This window comes from Callorhinchus milii, unplaced genomic scaffold (assembly GCF_018977255.1).
Source record: "Callorhinchus milii isolate IMCB2004 unplaced genomic scaffold, IMCB_Cmil_1.0 Scaffold15, whole genome shotgun sequence".
NCBI classification, from domain to species: Eukaryota; Metazoa; Chordata; class Chondrichthyes; order Chimaeriformes; family Callorhinchidae; genus Callorhinchus; species Callorhinchus milii.
This window is the reverse complement of record NW_024704756.1, coordinates 12,771,052-12,789,279: the sequence shown is the minus strand read 5'-3', so window position 1 is coordinate 12,789,279 and position 18,228 is coordinate 12,771,052. Positions and strand designations below refer to the sequence as shown.

Below are 18,228 nucleotides of genomic sequence, written 5' to 3'. Positions count from 1 at the left end.
ACATTCTCTCATCATATCCACGTTTCCCATTGCATTGCATTCAATTCCATCTGCTGACCCTTGAGGCATGTTAGTATCAAGAAAAGACCATATTAAAGATTCTACTCTAAGGTGGTTATCAACAATGTGAACATCAAGATCTCATTAGTCTTCAACACCTCCTCCCCCCCAAAGGTTAACCAGTATCATTACTTTCTGCTTTTTAATTTTAAGCCCCTTTTCATCTATCTATCTGATTTGACATGGATTCCAAGACCTTTAACATATCCAAGTCATGTATTAAACATTCATTACAGGCAGACAGTGACAAAACTTGACAGGAATTACCTGTCAAGCATCGTGAGATATTGATGTTATGTGTTTTATCAAATACAAAAACTCTTATATTATAAAAATCCAAATCCATTTTACCTCCCGGAAAGCTTTCATGCATTAGTTGTGTTATTTCTTCCAAGAATTCCAACAGATTTGTGAAGCACAACCTTTCGTTTCTAAAGACATGTTGTCTACTCATCAGAAAGTTTGTACTTTTCAGATAATCACTCATAGCATCATGGTTGTCAGCCATTTTCCCCACTATACAAGTTGGTTCTCTGGTATACAATCTCTCGGTTTCAAGTCTTAGCCTCTTCCCCTCATCAGTTTCCTTCTTGTCAGTGGCTTTTACCAACTTAGCCATTGGAGGAGCCATAGAAGTCTTTCAAAAAGTGAATTTTTAAAGTGCACACATTTGATTTTTATAGGAACATTTTTTGAAAAAATATAGGCAGTAATGTGATATTACTGTTCATATGATATAGTCCAAGTCCACACATAAATAATGCATAACCTTTAGATTTCCATAAAATATGTAAATGTGCAGATCGACTCCACTATAAAAAGTAGTACTGGGCACTTATCTATATTTCAGGAATGAAACGTTATGAAGTGCAGTTATCTTCATTCACTGATACTGTCAAAATTATAACAGTTTGAAACAGAACAAAATTTAGCTATTTTTCATTAAATTGGTTTTATCATTGTGTTGAAGAGAAGTGAGCAATTTACTGTAACAGAGTAGAACACGTTATGCTGGCACCAATAGAAACCGCTTATTCAAAAACAGTGATTTGCAACAAGACAAATCATTCCCCCCAGTGATTGTGTTATCCTGTATTTTAAATATTTAAGATTCTTCAAGCAGAATCTTCTATTGGCTTATTATATATTCATCAAAAAAAATCTTGAACGAACTATTGCAAACTTCCTAGCAGCAATTTGATAGTGCAGAGTTGGCTTTTTTTGTTGTGTGTGTATGTATATATATATATATATATACACACACACGGTTAAAAGAAATGTGAGATTTGACAGTAAACAAGCTGACCTGACAACGCCCCAGAAAAAAACATGAACATTTATTTTTGCTTCGCGAACATCATGTACAGTATCAGCATAATTAAACTTTTATAAGCAGAACATTTGAGGAGGAAATAGAGATATACAAAATATATTTGTGATTGTTTATTTTCCCCTCCTTTGTCGCTATACTTTACATGTTACATTGAACATCGTAGGGAGGACAAGCTTGCAGGGTTATGGGGAGAGCGCGGGGGAGTGGGATTGATTTGGATAGCTCTTTTCAAAGAGCTGGTAAAGCCACGATGGCCCAAATGGCCTCCTTCTGTGCTGTATAATTCTATGATCTTTAATTATCTACTCAGTGGAGGTTATCAGTCTTTCATGTGAAGAGTTTGTAACAATTTCAGTTTCTAACTGATGAGTACATTTCAGCTGAATCATTCATGGAAATTGCATTGAACTTATATAAGGATTCTTCACTTGCAATTCAATGGGTATAAATAAGTTAACATTCTCTCATTGACAGAAAACATATTTAATTTAACATGACGGACATCTGCTTAATCTGGATCAAGGAAATATTTGTTCAGCGCTAAAAGTGGCAGAATTTGTAACTCAATATTACTGCTTTCCATCAATAATAGTCATAATCGTCATCAATGCGCCTTAAAACAAGTCATTGAAGGAAGGGGAAGTGATTTCTAACAGTTAAAAAAATAATAATCCTTACATGTGATATAGAGTCTCGTCAGGATGTGATCTGAAAGTGCTTCAGATGGTATTCCTTAAAATGAGATGACTATGTAGGCAAATGCAACAGACAAGTTGCCTACAACAATTTCCCACCACAACCATGAAGTGAACGACCAACTTATCTACGGGATTGTTGACCAGAATACAAGGAGAAACTTTCTGAATAGTGCAATGCGATCTGCAACATCCACACGAACAGACAGACGGGACTTCAGTTTAATGCCCATTTGAAAGATGGCACCCTCCAACCACAAAGTAGTTCCCCCAGAACTGCCATGGATTGTCAGCCTAGACGAGTGAGCTCAAATTCCCAATGTGAAACTTGTGATAAGACACTATAGCAACTGCAAGGATTATTATTATTATTATATGGAAACAAGAAATGCCAATAAAATCTCTGCAAACCATGAATTCATCCAACGGAAGGCAAGTCAACAATTGTCAGCTTCTGTCTGATTTGTGACAATCTTATTGTTTGGTACTTGAAGTCTGGATAAATTCAAAGCAATCTGGTGGCAATTTGTTGCTATTTGCATATTCACAGATGACTGCTGCTGATTTATTTGCTATAGTTGCCTATGCCAAGAACAAAACTTGCTTCAGAGCGTCTTGTTTTGTCTAGCAAAATAATTCTCCACACAAACAGACCTTGCATGGAGTCTAAGATTACTATTAGACATACCGACGCTGATATGCTTTAACCTTTAAAATGCACATCCAAAAAAACTGAATCCAAAGCCAAATTCAAAAGTTTTTAAATTTACCTCAGTTAATCCGAACTCCCAAAGTTCACTTAAGGTTAGATGTGCTGTTAAACTTCCGCGAGTAATCTGGCCACAAATATGGTTTACTCAAGTCAATTTAGTCCAAATGAAGACTGCACACATCAAAAGGATATCTTCTTAGAATGGATTTCTTGTCACCAACAATAAGATCACACTTAGGAGTTTGTCAGCGCCCAAAACAAATCAATTTGAAAGCATGTTTTCTAGATGTGAGCAGTTTATAAAACAAGAGTCAGGGATTGTTCCTGTACACTTGTATAGCTCTATGTCTGAAACTCATGACTGCCTGCAGGATCATTGCTGAAAAGGTACCCATATCGGTTGGTTGTGAATAAATTGCAGCACACGATAGCTCTCCACTGCTTGTGGGGTTGTAAGTTTATGAGTCGATGTCTAAAGGTAACCGAGCATTCCCAATGTACGTGTTTACTCTGTCTATCCGTCACTCAATTAATGTCACTCAGGAAGGTGCACAAGATCATGTTCTATTGTAAACTGATGGTCTGTATCCTGATAAAACAGCACAGATTATTTTTTCTTTGATAATTTCAGTCTGTAATATGACTGAACAAATTTTCCAGCAGAAGCTCCTTTTCTCTCTTCGTACAACTTAATAATAATAATCCTTGCAATTGATATAGCGCTTTTCACGTCAGGAGGACATCCCAAAGCACTTCACAGAACACACTGTAAAGTGAATTGACTGTATATTTGTGGGCTAATGCGGCAGCCAATTGCGCACAGCAATGTCCCACAAACAGTCATATATTGAAAATGACCAATTTATTATTGTTTTGGGTTTTTGGAGGGATTATTATTAGGCTCTGTGTGGAGTAAGGAAACTTGCCCAAGGTTTCGCCCTCTGCCTGGAATTGAACTCAGGTCTCTCGCTTGCAAAGCTGAGCTACAGGACTCCACTTAACGCAAATTTCAAGGATGAAGTTAGTAGAAATGTGCGCAGTGGTAATACCATATGGGAAAACTAGAAGCAAAGCTATACATTAGTGAAAACAAAAGTGTCTTAATTTAGAAGCGTCTTATGGGATACAAAAGAATCAGGCATCTTAATTCTTTTGTTCAAATCCAAAAATGTTATATTGCAGAAGATTAATCAAGTTATAACAGGTGTAATGGTACAAATGTATCTGAATAAGATTGTTGTATTTCATCCAAGTTTTTTTTCCATCTGTATCCTTAGCAAAATCACAGGACACAGAAGAGGTGTATTAATTTGAATTCTTAAAAAAAAACATCACTGAAGTGTGAGAAGATTCATTTAACCTTATTCTTCCAATAGACTCTTCAAATTGCCACGCAAGCGTGTTTTTGACATGCCATCAATTGTGAAGTGCCTTATCTAAATGGAAAGATGATAGGAAAGTGCTGACTTGATTCAGCAGCCATGACAAAAATCTGTTAAGTCGTGCATCCCTATAGGAAATGTTTCAGCACCAGAGCAGATGGCTGATGGTGTTTAGGGGGGAAATGGTTAGAGTCAGAAGCGAGGAAGCATGTTTAAATTTATTGCTTCCTTTTTGTTGACTTAATGCAAACGTTACATCTTTCAAAATCATGGTGTGAAGAAAGTGAATGCAGCAGATTGTTTAATACCGTCTACAACAAATGCAGGCCAAAAACGCATGTGTTCTGAAAATATTACCCCTTAATTTTCTAGGTAAAGAATGGTTTAGACAAAACATGGAATATGGGGGGGGGGGGGGGGGGGGGAGCGCGAGATAAGCAATTCTTTAAATGGTGTAATTCAATCAAATTTCAAATTGACAGTTGCACGATATTTGCATGAACTGTCCATCCTCTTCAAAGTGCATCCGTAATTAAAAATGCCAGCACCTTTGGTATTTTGCATGTTTCAACAGTAAAACCATCTATTCACATTGTATTTCAACACATTAATTATGCTTTTACAGAACAAGAAGGTCAAGCACAGCACACAGCTGTAAGGTCTAATACCACTCAGGATCGTGCAACAGAAGATAAACACATGGCTTTATGTTACCACAGAGAAGAGCAGGTTTTAAGTGCGACTTGTATTGTGGTCAAATATATTATTTATTCTTTTTTGAATTTTGAAAGCCAAAGAACAAGTAAACAAGTTCTTAAATAGTTACTTATTTAAGATTGGCCTTTGGAAGTAGTAGTTACTTACTCAGTTCCCTAAGGAGAGAAGGTGGATATACATTAATCCGCTCTGGCAGGAAAAGCTCTCGATCCTAATTAACTATTCTTGTAAGAACTTTAATAGAGGGAGGTAAGTAAATCCAGCCACAGTTGGTCAAATGTCTCCGTAAAGCCATCTCAACAGCATCTTTGGCCAGTCTTCCCTCTCCGCAGGGAATGGTGTGCTGTGCACAGAAACCAAGAGTCATATTTTTTCTATCAATGTTGTGGTCCTTCAAGGTGAGCAATGTCAAGTGTTGGAAAGTGAAATACTTTCTAACTTTGGCTGTACGCTTTCTGTGCCAAGTACAGCTCACATAGGTGCAGTGTGAAGCTCCCTCTCCCATGTCTCAAAATGGATCTTTACACCAATACTCCTTAAAGTGGAAGTGTGAACTTTCTGTTTCTCACACCACACTTCCTTATGGACTGTCATTTCTGTGCCAATTTGTGCTGTGAATTTATACCAGCAAAGAGCAAACCTTCCTCCCATTATTTCTGGATTGTCATTTGTACTTGGATTTAGACTGAGGTGCCAGACACGATGGGACAAGTTCGCAAACAGACAAGTTTCAGTATTTTACTTATCTTTAGCATTCCTCTATTAAAACTAATTACCCCTGGGCTTTTTAATAACTTCTGAGGAAAAGTTGTTTGGCATAGTAAATCACACAGTACAATTCAGCAATAGAACCTGCTAGAGAGTGAAAATTCCATATACATTTGTAGAAATTATAACCAACAATCAGATTAATTTTGGATATTCTTATTAACATTGGTTTAACATTAATATTTGCTATACTTTTCTATGTTTTACCAGAATGAAGCATATCAGGTTGTGCTGGTTTCCTAATCCACATAGACACAGAATGATGGGATGCCCACTCAATTCCCAGGATTCCCCGTCTGAGCAGTCTCATCGCGTCTCAGCCATCAGTGAGAGGACTCGAGTGGGAGCCAAGTGCTCTCCCACAGGAAGAGAGACAAACAAAAATCGGAAGGTTTGTCAGCCCTGAGCTTGACAGTTCCACTGTCCAGGCTTCAGAAAAACTTGCACTTTGCCTGCCTGTACAAGCAGCTGGGAATCTAAAAATAGTGGGAAATTTAAGGGAATCAAATCACATACATCAGTTTATCATAGAATGAACTTGTATTAGCAAGTGTAAAACAACTGCATTTTAGATGCTGACATTTTCTTTAAGTAAAAGACAGCGAAAGAACATTTTTGTCAGCCAATGATCCTTCCTCAAAATATTATTCTGCATTCAGCCAATTTGGAGTTGGTGAGTGGAGAATCCCTGGAGGAGGTCGATATTGAATCTACATGACGTTGTATGTTGTTCATGTTTGGATAGAAGGGGGTTAACTGTACAGTTTAGTGTCTGGATACAATCATCAAAGGGACCCATGTTTTCAGGCCAACCTTGAGATCTGCAATCCCAAACCACTTGGCTTACTGACCTGCCAAGTCAATACATTAATGCTCGATCTAAACATGTAAACTGTTGCTAGTCAATGCCTTGAGGGAAATCCTTCACATGTGCTCAGAGACATAGTTATTGCTCAAGAAGAGTGACCTTGAACTTCTTTCTGGTGACTCCTTCCCTGCGGGAGTTAAACTCTAGCAACACATTTTTGCCAACTGCTGCTCAGTAATTAGTTCACCAAAATTCTTAGTTTGAAAACGACAAAACTACTGTCCAAGAATGACAAAACTCCTTCATCTACTGAGTAACACACAATGTACAATATTTCCATTTGATATAGAACCTTATCAAACCAACACATATATTTCCATCATATTTTGTATATATCATATTTTATATATATTATATATATATATAAAACGCTTTGCAAAAGAGTTATTTTGCACTATTGGTCAAATCTGTCAGAAAGATCTCGTAAACAGCAAATGGATGAAAAAGCAATAAATCTATTTTCAGGCAAATTTTGTTGATGGAGGATTATTGGCCAAGACACTGAAAACACATCCAGCTCTTCTTCAAAATATTGCCTTAAGATTTTGAACATGCACTTGAAGCACAAGAAAGGGAAAAAAAATGACAGATGGGAGCTTGATTTATAATCCCATCCAAACAACAATACCTCCAACAATGCAGCCATGTCTCGGTACTCAACGAGACTGTCATCTTTGATTACGAGCTCAAGTCTTAGTGTGGGGTACGAACCCATAGCCTGGTATCCCAGAGGCAAGAAGGCTACCAACTGAGCCAAGCTGACACTCTGCGCAAATTGTGCACGTCAACCGAGAGACATTACTTTTCTGTTGAAGAACTGTAAGTATGGATGGAACTTGTGAGTCCCTGAGAAAACTAAAACTCCTGAGCAGGTTGTTTTTTTGCCAGAAAGAAAGGATGGGGCTCAATGTATCTAGAACCAGCACAAGCAATTTTACTAAGCCCTTCTGCCAATATGTGAACCAGTGAAATATCATCCCCAAGGACATATACTTGTAGGACCCAACCAAAAGCAAGAATATACTAGAGTACTTTCCTATTGCTGCACCTGATAAAGATAGAAATGCACATTTTGCCTCAATTTAGAATCTTGTGCTCTATTTTTATTGTAGGCCATCTGTTCAGAGGAAAGCAAAAAAAATCATTGTTAAAAGAGCGTTGAACTCACCAAGAATGATATCTTAGCAAAAAGGAAAGTAGATAGCTTTAATTTTGTTTGAGATAAAAGTTCTTTTGACTTATTCAGCTGGGGTAAAGTGGCAGAGACAGCAGATGAATTTAGAGCAATAAGGAAAGAATAGTTTAGGCCACAGGAGGCTGGATTTGAGCGATTTAAGGGAAGCAAAGTGAGCAAAAGGGATTTCAAACAAATAAGTACCTCCAACGGATCAGACTTGGGAGTCGGAGAGAAATTGAAAACATGCGAAGCTTGAGCTTCAGTGGTACAGGAAATGAGGGTAAAGTAACTGGAGATGGAGGTGGACGGAATCAATGTCAAGGAAGGCACCATGGTTACAGAAGGGTAAGTGGGGGAAAATAAGCAATGGAGCAAGTGCTGTGCTTGCTCTCAAAATGGCAGTAGCAAGTTGTGAAATTTGATTGCACTTGCATATTTTCCACAATGGAGAGGAAAGAGTAAAGGCAAAGGGCTGTTGTGGCTCTAACCTAAGAGGGATTTGCCAGATCGCCAAACCATGTATGAGGTCTCAGCAGTGTCTCCATACAGAAAGCAAAATAAATTGCATGTATTACCTTCATTTATGGGCAGAGTATGTGCACTCTTACGTTGCTCAATTTCAACTTGCACAGAACATACCTATGTAGGTCATACAGAATTATTTGGTGTCACTAGCTGTTCAAAGCATTTCTTGTTGCAAGTTTAATAAGCCTGGCTGAGTAGCTTCCTGTGATACTCATTTTACTAATTAACTTTAATGTCAGTTAATCTGCAGGTCATTCTTTCCCTCTTACTTAAATGAATAATCGTTCCGTTAGTTGCGGCAATTGCTATCAAAAAAAGACACACAAATCAGTCTTATTTCTATTGATCCGCTGCACTGTGTAAACACAAGAGCTCACATAGATTAAAAAAAGATTATTTAATAATCCATTATTCAACATGTTGATTGTCAAAGGTTAGCAAATTGCGTTCACCAAAGAGATCTCTCCACAGAACTGAAGGCAGCTGTTTGGCCTGTTATGCATTTTGCTGCTTTAGGCAAAAAAGTCCAGCATCTCCCAAGAAGAAGATTCCAGCAAACAAATAGTCTGCCATATGATGTGATGCATGTTTAATCCCTTCTCAGCATGATGCAGAGAAACTGGTCTTCACAGTCCAGTAATTCTCGATTGGATACGATTACACTGCGCAACCAACTCTGTCTGACTGCAAACAGCAGTCCTCACAAGAGGAGATTAAATTAGGGCTGCAGTGTCATGTCCATTGAAGCATACAACTGGATGATGACAGAGCTCATCAACACATTTTTCTTAGGCCTGCTGTGCACCTCATTCGAACAGGGCAGGTCAAATTACCAATCATGGACATCATTCAAGCCACATTTTGAGGTTACAAATTATTTCTTGGGCAAAAAAGAAAATCAAATATGATCGATATTCCTTTTGTCCAATTAATTCACTGCAGACCCAAACCTGTCTGAATCAAACCTCCACAAAGAAGCATTGATTTTGAATTGGCAAAGAAGGACCAAGAGAAGATCAGAAGTATTGAAATATACTCTAGGTTAAGACCTTGAAAAGACCCATAACCACAAGTTTTTATTGGAAGAAATATCCTCACTTTTTTAAAAAATGACTCAGGTTAAAATATAATTTCCTTAAACATTTTCCATCAGGTCATTTTAATTTAGGATTTCTGAGAGTGCTAGCTATCCAGCACAGAATAGTCTTGGAAACCAAGGTACATAAAATTTGGATAGTCTTCAATTTATGGTTAACTTTACCGGAGAAAAAAAGAGTCATAAACAATGGTTTTAAAGGACAATTTAGTGAAGCTGGCTAACACCAAGGAAGATATCGTCTCAACATCGATTACCTTTAGACAGCCCTCCAGATAGAAAGCACCCATAAATAATGAGTGGGTTTAAAAGGCTAGCATTGTGTTACATTAGTGACAATATTACAAACTATCTACTCCATTGTAGGTTTTCACGCAAACAAATTAGAGAAGATCAATTCAGCTCCATGGGACAAGGCCAAATCTGAGTAAATGTGATGTACCCCACTGCTGAGAACTGATTAAACTCAGTCTGAATCACGTGTACCACAGAGTGCAATTCCGTAGTTGTCTTTTGCTCAATGAAGAGCTAGCGAAACCTCTCCAGGCACTTGTTAACGTCTTACCTACCATAAAGGTTGCTCTTACAACAGGACTATTCTGGCTGTATATCTTTTCATTTTATGAGATTGCTTAAATGCTTCACCGCACTATATGGTCACTGAAAGAGACTGCAGATCACATATAAATTAAACAAGCACTTAGGCCAGTTTCTTCCATTCTATGCTTGCTGGATTTTGTTTTGGAAGAACAAAGTTAGAAATATTTTCATTTTGTTCCACATAATAACATTTTTATTTCTGCAATGCTACAAAAGCTTTCAATAAGTAGCATGCAAGGAAAAGTTGATAGATCAAGGAGAAAGCTAAACTGAAGCAAAAGATAGCTGGGAGACTGCCTTGCAAACACAATATACTAAATCTATCATGTTGTGATCCCTGCAGAGTGAAAGATGCAATACAATCGTGTGAGAAGACTGACTATAATAATCCTGGCTGACAATACAGAACTCAAAGGGTCCATGTTAAATTAAGATAGCATTCAATTTTTTCTAGTGTTTCTAATATTTTGGAATCAAAAACGCTGACAGAAACAGCACAAAGCTGTCGGGTTGCAATTGGTGGCGTTTGCGTTGTGTTTACTGACTACGTACACAGATCTAAGTACTAAAGCTGGAAAAAAATGTTTTGCCCATTGTAGTTTCACAATGGAAACAAATCCCTTCTTGTCACCATTTCAGTGCAGTTCTTTCTAAATTGGTAAATCAAAATGCAATGCTTTCAAAACTATAAACAGTCTACACTATTTATTCATTTAAAATTATAATGCTTGTTTATTCAACAAACAGAAATCTGATCAGGCAGTTCTCTCAAGGGTGCAGCTTGCCTCCATCAAAAAAATCCAATTATTCATTGTCCAGAATACATTAAAACATAATTAATACCATGCGATCTTCACTGGTTTATCTAATTTATTTTTGTTATCACAGTAACAGTGACCTTTAATAGTCAAACACTGTTTAGGTATCAGCATTGATTCCAATATTCCCCACTACTGGATTGAGAAACAAAATGATATTTAACTTTGGTGTTTAATAAATTATAGCTAGAAAACAAAACTTGGTCAGCTGAATTAACATTTCATTCTCCCTTCTCATAAACAAGCATTTGATCTCATGGATCAATGCTGACTTATAGCGAGGTGTAGCATAACCCTGAAAATGTTAATGCAAATACATCCTTCTTCTGCAATGCTTTGTAAAACGCAGCATTCCATGACACATTTGCAAGTGGAAACAATGTCATGGTGTTCTACTGAATTTAGTTTTTTAGCCTCTGGAGGTTACATTGTGAGTAGGTGAAAACCTGGAGTTTAATCATCACCTCGTTTCCTCATCAGGTCTGGAAGCAGTCTCCCAGTATAATGAAATAGCTGCCCGTCGATCATTTCAGCCTGAATACATTCAGAGAATGGTGTTGCAATCTTCTTGGTTTCACTACCAATTACACAACCTGTATGAAGCAAAATCAGAGCCTAAAGGAAATCAGCAGGGAGAGTCCATTGGTAAAGAAAGGCGTTTGCATTCATTGCACAGATTTGAATCTTGTCAGTAAGCTGCAGTTAAAATAGTTCTAACAACTGCTCAAATAGTTTTATTTAGCAAACATGATAGCAGTGAGGACAGGCAGCACAGATCAAAATAACTGCACTGTTTTGAAAAGTGGTAATGTTAAGAAACAGCGTCTCATGCAAACCAACAGATGTGATCAACAGTGGTGATTGATGGTTGTTGGAAAGTAAATTTTGCTTGAACCACAGATTACCTAGCTCAGTCTAAAAGGCTGGAAAACGGAACAAGTCATGTTGCAATTTACCTTGTTGGATTCTACACCTCACCCATCCTATGTGGCGTTGAAACAAAATAAATTTAATTCAACAATGAGGAAACTTAACAATAGATTAAATTTTTAATGTAAAAAAGTTTAAGAAACACGTATTTGGAGAGCTTACTCATTCTTGTATATTATAACTCAGCATTAAAACCTCCATGGAGCTAAGATTTGTCTATAGGAATCTTCTGTGAAGGAGATTTTCAACCAGTTCTGTTCAAATAGTCAGAAGTCGCTGGGAACACACAGCAGGTCAAACTGCATCTATGGAGAAAGGAAAGTGAGTCAACGTTTTGGATCCACGACCTTTCGTCACAACCAGTCTGACGAAGGGTCATGGACCCGAAATGTTGACTCATTTTCCTTTCTCCATAGATGCTACCTGACCTGCTGAGTGTTCCCAGCGACTTCTGTTTTTGTTTCAGATTTACAGCATCTGCAGTATTTGGGGTTCTGTTCCAAGAGTCATTTATTTATTGAAAGTTCCCCCACCGCAATAGTTTCCCCCTTTAATTCCATTTCTTTGCCAACATGAACAGCAGCGTTCAATTTATTTAACAACACCTGTTTAAAAACTACAGCATATAAAACACGCAACTCCCTCCTTATATTGTTTAATCTAAGAGTTCTTCAGAACAGGCTTGGGTTGAAAATTCACTTTATTTACATATTTTATTAGGTGATAAAATATGCAATTATTAAAATCTACTGGCGTCTTCTCTTATCAAATGTAAATAGAAGTTTTGTAGTGCTATAAATTGTAACTCAAGTGAACATATTCATTAATGCAATAAAGAAGAACATCTATAAATCCTGGAAGTACTACAGAGAAGAAATTTGCACCTATGAAAAGCTACGTTAATAATAACAGGCTTACGTTATGTTATGTGCAGAAGTAATTTTTCATGAAATAATTCCTTTCAGTAAACAAACCTCAAAATTACAGTCGCATTATTGGAAAGGAAGCAACAAAATCAATTCTTACCAGAGACTGCTTTTAGAGATGAATGTGTGAAAAAAGTGGCAAGCTGCCCCATATACGAAATAGAAAGCTAGCGAAATAAACTGAATGGAGGAAAAATGCTTGAATGTCATTCTCTGACTGAATATACCTAGCTTGGGTGGGGGAGAGGGGGGTGGGGGAGAAAGACTTGATTTTGCTTTCCTCTCATTGACAACTGTAATCAATAGTATATAGTTAGCATAATTCATATTACTCTGAACTAAATTGTTTCTTATGATCTAAAATGTTATCAATGATTGAAATTACTTAGTATAATTATAAGCAGACAAAATTAATTAATCACAATAATTTTCAGCTCTTGTTTTCATTGTCAATGCTAGGTGTTTGTGGAATCAATACTTGATATTTGTTTACATTTGTATTTTTTTTAAAAATGCCTTTGTTTGAACAATTTCAGTAGAGCTATTGCATCAGCCTTCCATAATAGTTTCATTTATCCATCATCTGTGTAAACTAAAAGCACTTGTAGTATCATAGGCTGCAGTGGGAATAATAAAAGCCATATGTTCCTGCATCATTGTGGCAATTATACTGGAAGCATCCCAAGTAATTCTAGAGTTATACAATTATACCATTCATTCATGTATGTCAATTAAACAACGTAGAAAACCCTTCTTATACTTCTTATATCTAAATCTTGAAATCTTTCTATGTACAAAACAATATACCATTTTGAAAAATAAGCATTAAAGGCAAATGATTTTTAAAAAATACGCTTTCCAAATAATTTTTGAAGAGCACATTTAAATGCTTGTATGCAACTACCTTTTATTTTATTGGTTGCATAGCTATATCCAATGATATAGCCACTAAACCTCTTTGCTGTACTCCAAGAAGTTATCCCATGTGAATGGTGCTGTAAAAATGCACTTTGTTGTTGAAAGGGCAATTATCCCAAGATGGCATTGACTGAACCAGGAGTGATCACCCACTTTGCTCAATCCCATCTTTCTTCAGAATTGCTTCCAGAGGGTTCTTGAACTTCATTGACATTAACTGGACATTTTCAGATTTGGCAGTATGAAGCCCGCATGTACAATGAAGGATGTCCATTAAAGCAAAGGTCAAAACAAAAAGGATTTGAATGGGATCACTGGTCGCTTGCTGATTCTATAATCCATATGCATTGAAACAAAAACAATTCTCCCAGTTCGAACTGAATTCGAAAGATGAGTTGCGGTCATGCAGGAGTAATTGGAATATAAATCCATAATAATCTTGAAAATTAGATATCACTGTAAGCTAATGACTTACTTGTGTAGAGTCCTAATGAGTATATAGATGATTAAATGGTAATGTAGAAGTATGCAGTGGTATTTCTTGATGTTGTTGAAATAATTAAGTACAATATCTCGATAAGAGCAGCAATTTGACACACACATATATATATATATATAAGCAGATTGTAGCATGATTGTGATCAAGTTGTGGGAAAAGGGAGAGAATTGCAAAACAAATGCTGAAGTGGCAGTTAGCATAGCAAGTATAATTCATCTAGTGTACAGTATGGTATCATACCACACGAGGGAGAAGGTAATAGAGATGCATGGGAGTGAGGATTAGAAGGTGGAGTCTCATGTAAAGTATAAACACTGGCACTGACTAGATGGGCCAAATGGCCCGTTTCTGTGCTGTAATGTTTTATGTAATTCTATGTAATTCACAGAGCTGCAGACAAAGGAACATAAAATTGGCATTCAACTTAATATTTAATACAAATGTGGCTTCAGAGCAGTGGGTGCCAAAGTTCCTCATTAGCACCTAGCATACAATACAAAGAATCATGCACATTAAAAGCTGCTGCATGCTACAATGCACACTCAAAAATGTTCAATTGTCAATACTGCATATGCACAGAGGTATAGAATTCACCCATGACCTAGTAAAAAAAAGTTTCCCCAATATTTTACATTTATATACTTATGCCAATTGGGATTATTGTCTCTTGTTGATAAATTTAATTTAAGCCTTTGGCAACATGTACTTACAATGAAAATTTTAATTATAAGCACACACCACCAAAGGTCAGTAACTGCATTGACAATCGGAGAATAAGCTCTGACTTACTTCAAACAAAATCAAATGTTGTAGAAATAACAATTTACTTATTAGAAGCATCAACATATTTTCACTTCGGGTTGGCTCAGTTGAAGGAAAAGTTAATCAACCACCTAGCAACAGTTATGTCAATGAGACAAATTTTCTAGAATAAGAGCAAGAAACCATGGACATTCTCCATCTCAATGAAAATAAAATGTACCAGAGGAGATCCAGCATCTAGCTGTAAATTAAAGCAATGCAGTCAGTGTGAAACAGTTAAATATAATTGCTTATTGGAATATATTTCAAGGGCACTTGATTCTAACACAAGTTATTACAGTATAACCTTTTATAGATTACTTAAACAACATCTAAATATTGTATGTGGTTTCGAGAACCCTTCTGTCATTCGAACATCGATGCATCAAATTGTATTAGAAGACCAACAAGGATCATTTGGAATCGAAGTATTCTTAGCTAAGAGTCCCACCATCTAGTTGTCATTGAAGAAACTACAGAGGATATACAACCCACCGAAGAGGGATAATCCACTAAGAAAACAGAATCCACTCATACATAGGTATGAATATCTTGGAACAAGCATTGGTGAATTCTGGCATGATTTAGAGGACAGTGGAAAGTTTCTGCATTGGTTTCTTTTCATCCTATTTCCTTGTGCCTCACCTGGTGAGGCATTTCATAAAATGAAATTGCAACAAATACAATGCTGAGCATCACTAACCATTTGTAATCCATGCAAAAAGTCCTGTAGCTCAGGAGTCTTGTAGCTCAGTGGTTAGAGCACTCGCTTTGTAAGCGAGAGACCTGGGTTCGAATCCCAGCAGGGTGAAACCTTGGACAAGTTTCCTTACTCCACACGCCTGATAATAATCCCTCAAGAAAATAAAAAATAATAAGTTGGTCACTTCAAGCCACGACTGTTTGTGGGACACTGCTGTGCGCAATTGGCTACCGCATTTCGCCCACAGATATACAGTCAATTCACTTTACAGTGAAGCGCTTTGAGATGTCTAGAAGACGTGAAAAGCGCTACATCAAATGCAAGGATTATGATACTTTTATTATTATATTATTTTCCAGCGCCTTGGGATGTCCTACTGACGTGAAAGGCGTTGTACAAATGAAATCTTGTTGTAAAAGCTGCGCCCCAAAAATCAAAGCTTTAGTGAAAATGCAGCAATTCCTAGTGTGCTTCACTAGGTTTTGAAATTTTGTAAGATCAGCCCAAAAAGAGAAATATAGAAGTATTAACACCTGAGAATATACAGCATGGAAATAAAACTTAATTTGCTTTCATCTTTAACCAATGTTAAATTGGACAATAGACAGGTCTGTGGAAAATATTTAGTTTCATTTCAATTCATTCTGATTCTATGCACTGATTTTTTTTTGTTCAATCTCTCCGTTCTGGTAAATCACCACATCAATAACAGCAGTAAATGGTAGTCCTTAGATCCAACAGCAAAAGTGAACGAATATCTTTATTTTTAATGCATTGATCAGATCCACTGTGTTATGCTTTGCAGCATTTGGAGTTATGGAACTAAAACAACCACTAAACTTCTCGAAGCCTACAACTGCTGATGTCTTTATGGAAAAAAATGTGCTGCAGAGAAAGAGAAAAAAAAATCACAGCTTACAGCCAGTTTTCTTCTTGTGCAATCATTAGATCAAATTGTTGCAAACTTGACAGCTATATAACCTCCTGGACTATTTTTAAAATCACACAACATTATATAACGTGAATAGGGTGTATAAATAAATTATGTTATATAAAGTTGTGGTTGTACATTGTTCTTGTGGTGGTAAAGAAGACAATACACAATAACTGATCCCACTGTAGATGCATGTGAGCTAGCTGGCATAATGCACTCAAAACAAAAAGACTAAAGAAGTGGCATTGCCGATGCTCCAATAGTCAGCTCCTGAGCAGAAGAACCAGTTGGCTGCAGATAGTGGCAGTGAATGTGATCCACACCCTACTCAAGCTATATAAATGAATCAGCGCCGCAACAGGGCACATTATAGTGGGGCTGCACCACATCTAGATAATAAATAACATTAATAATAATGAGAATTCTTGCATTTGATATAGCGCCTTATCATGTCGTTAAGCCATCTCGGAGTGCTTCACAGGATATATTTGTAAAGTGGATTGACTGTGTGTTTTGTGGGTGCAACCACAAAATGATATCTATCCTAAACTCTATTTGCACCTCAAACCAAATCTAAAAAATACCACTCATTTCTCATCCATGTTCTGGTAAGGTTTTATAAAACATCAATACAATTACTAAATCAGGCTATCTTGACCTACTTGGTCCCACTGCTCTCTGTACGTTTCTGAATCCAGATGCAGTGAGAACATTGAAAGCGAGTTTACGTATTTTTAAACACAGCATTATGGAAATAGTTTTGTTGCAAAGGACCAACAATGTACAGCTGTTGCTCTCTAAATATCAAAAGAGGTAAAATCTCAGACTGGATTGACTGAAGTCTAGAAATGCCTTTGTTAGCATTCATTGCTTTTCTAACAAAAATACATAGATAGTCAGCAATTAAAGTTTGTGAAGTATAGCTTTTGTTAAAAGCTAGTGCTATTGAGTGCATCCGTTTCAAGATAACTGAGTGGATTATCTTTACTTCAAATACAATTTCTCATCTTCCAACACATCCAGAGTCCTGAGAGAAATTTTTTTGATGATGTATAGATTTATGCCTTCAAAAAAAGGTAAATACATGTTTGATAAGTACCAGAGGATATAGAGAAATGAAGTGCTCCACACAACACAATGATTTATGTGATGCTATTGCTGCTTGGTTTTCATTCACTGTTCTCTTGATCTGTTGGTTCATCAAACATTTGGGTCAAGGGAGGGGTGAACCAAACCAAAGTGCTGCGATGTATTTAAAGTAAGTCTTAAATGGTCCAAATAATTTGGATCATGTACAAAGCACTTAGAGTTTCAGACTGTCAATAATTTGGTGGAGGAAAAAATAAAATCAGGGTTAACGATATCGATGCAAATTTATATTCTGTGTCATATGTCACAGTAGATATTGAATGCATCAGTTAAAAATGTGCACATGCAAATTTTAAGCAAAAGGCATCTCATCCATCCATGACCAAAAGGAAAGGTTATACATATCTTGGGTCAGAATGTGAACTTGAGATTAGTCCTTAGGCTTGAATTCTTCTACAGAGTAATTTGCTTTATAACGATGGAGGAAACAATGAGAACAATAATGCTGGTCATGAGGAAATGGAAATTAATTTGCTCATGAAGAAAGGTCAGAACAGGATGAGTGAGCTCACGATTTATAAAATAGCCTAGAACATGATTGCAACATTTTCACTTAGAAATGCGACAGAGCAAATACTGAATTTCTCCGAGCATCAACACACTCAACAGAAACATCA

The 18,228-nt window shown here is 36.8% G+C and overlaps 1 protein-coding gene and 1 non-coding gene across 2 annotated transcripts in view; one reads left to right on the top strand and one right to left on the bottom strand.

Moving 5' to 3' along the window:
• il1rapl2 (interleukin 1 receptor accessory protein-like 2) overlaps positions 1-18,228 on the bottom strand; it is a 199,816-nt gene that overhangs the window by 159,630 nt on the left and 21,958 nt on the right. The gene's annotated exons all lie outside the window — the stretch shown is intronic.
• On the top strand, positions 15,565-15,636 carry trnat-ugu. Its single transcript has one exon. It is a non-coding gene; the product is annotated as a tRNA-Thr (tRNA).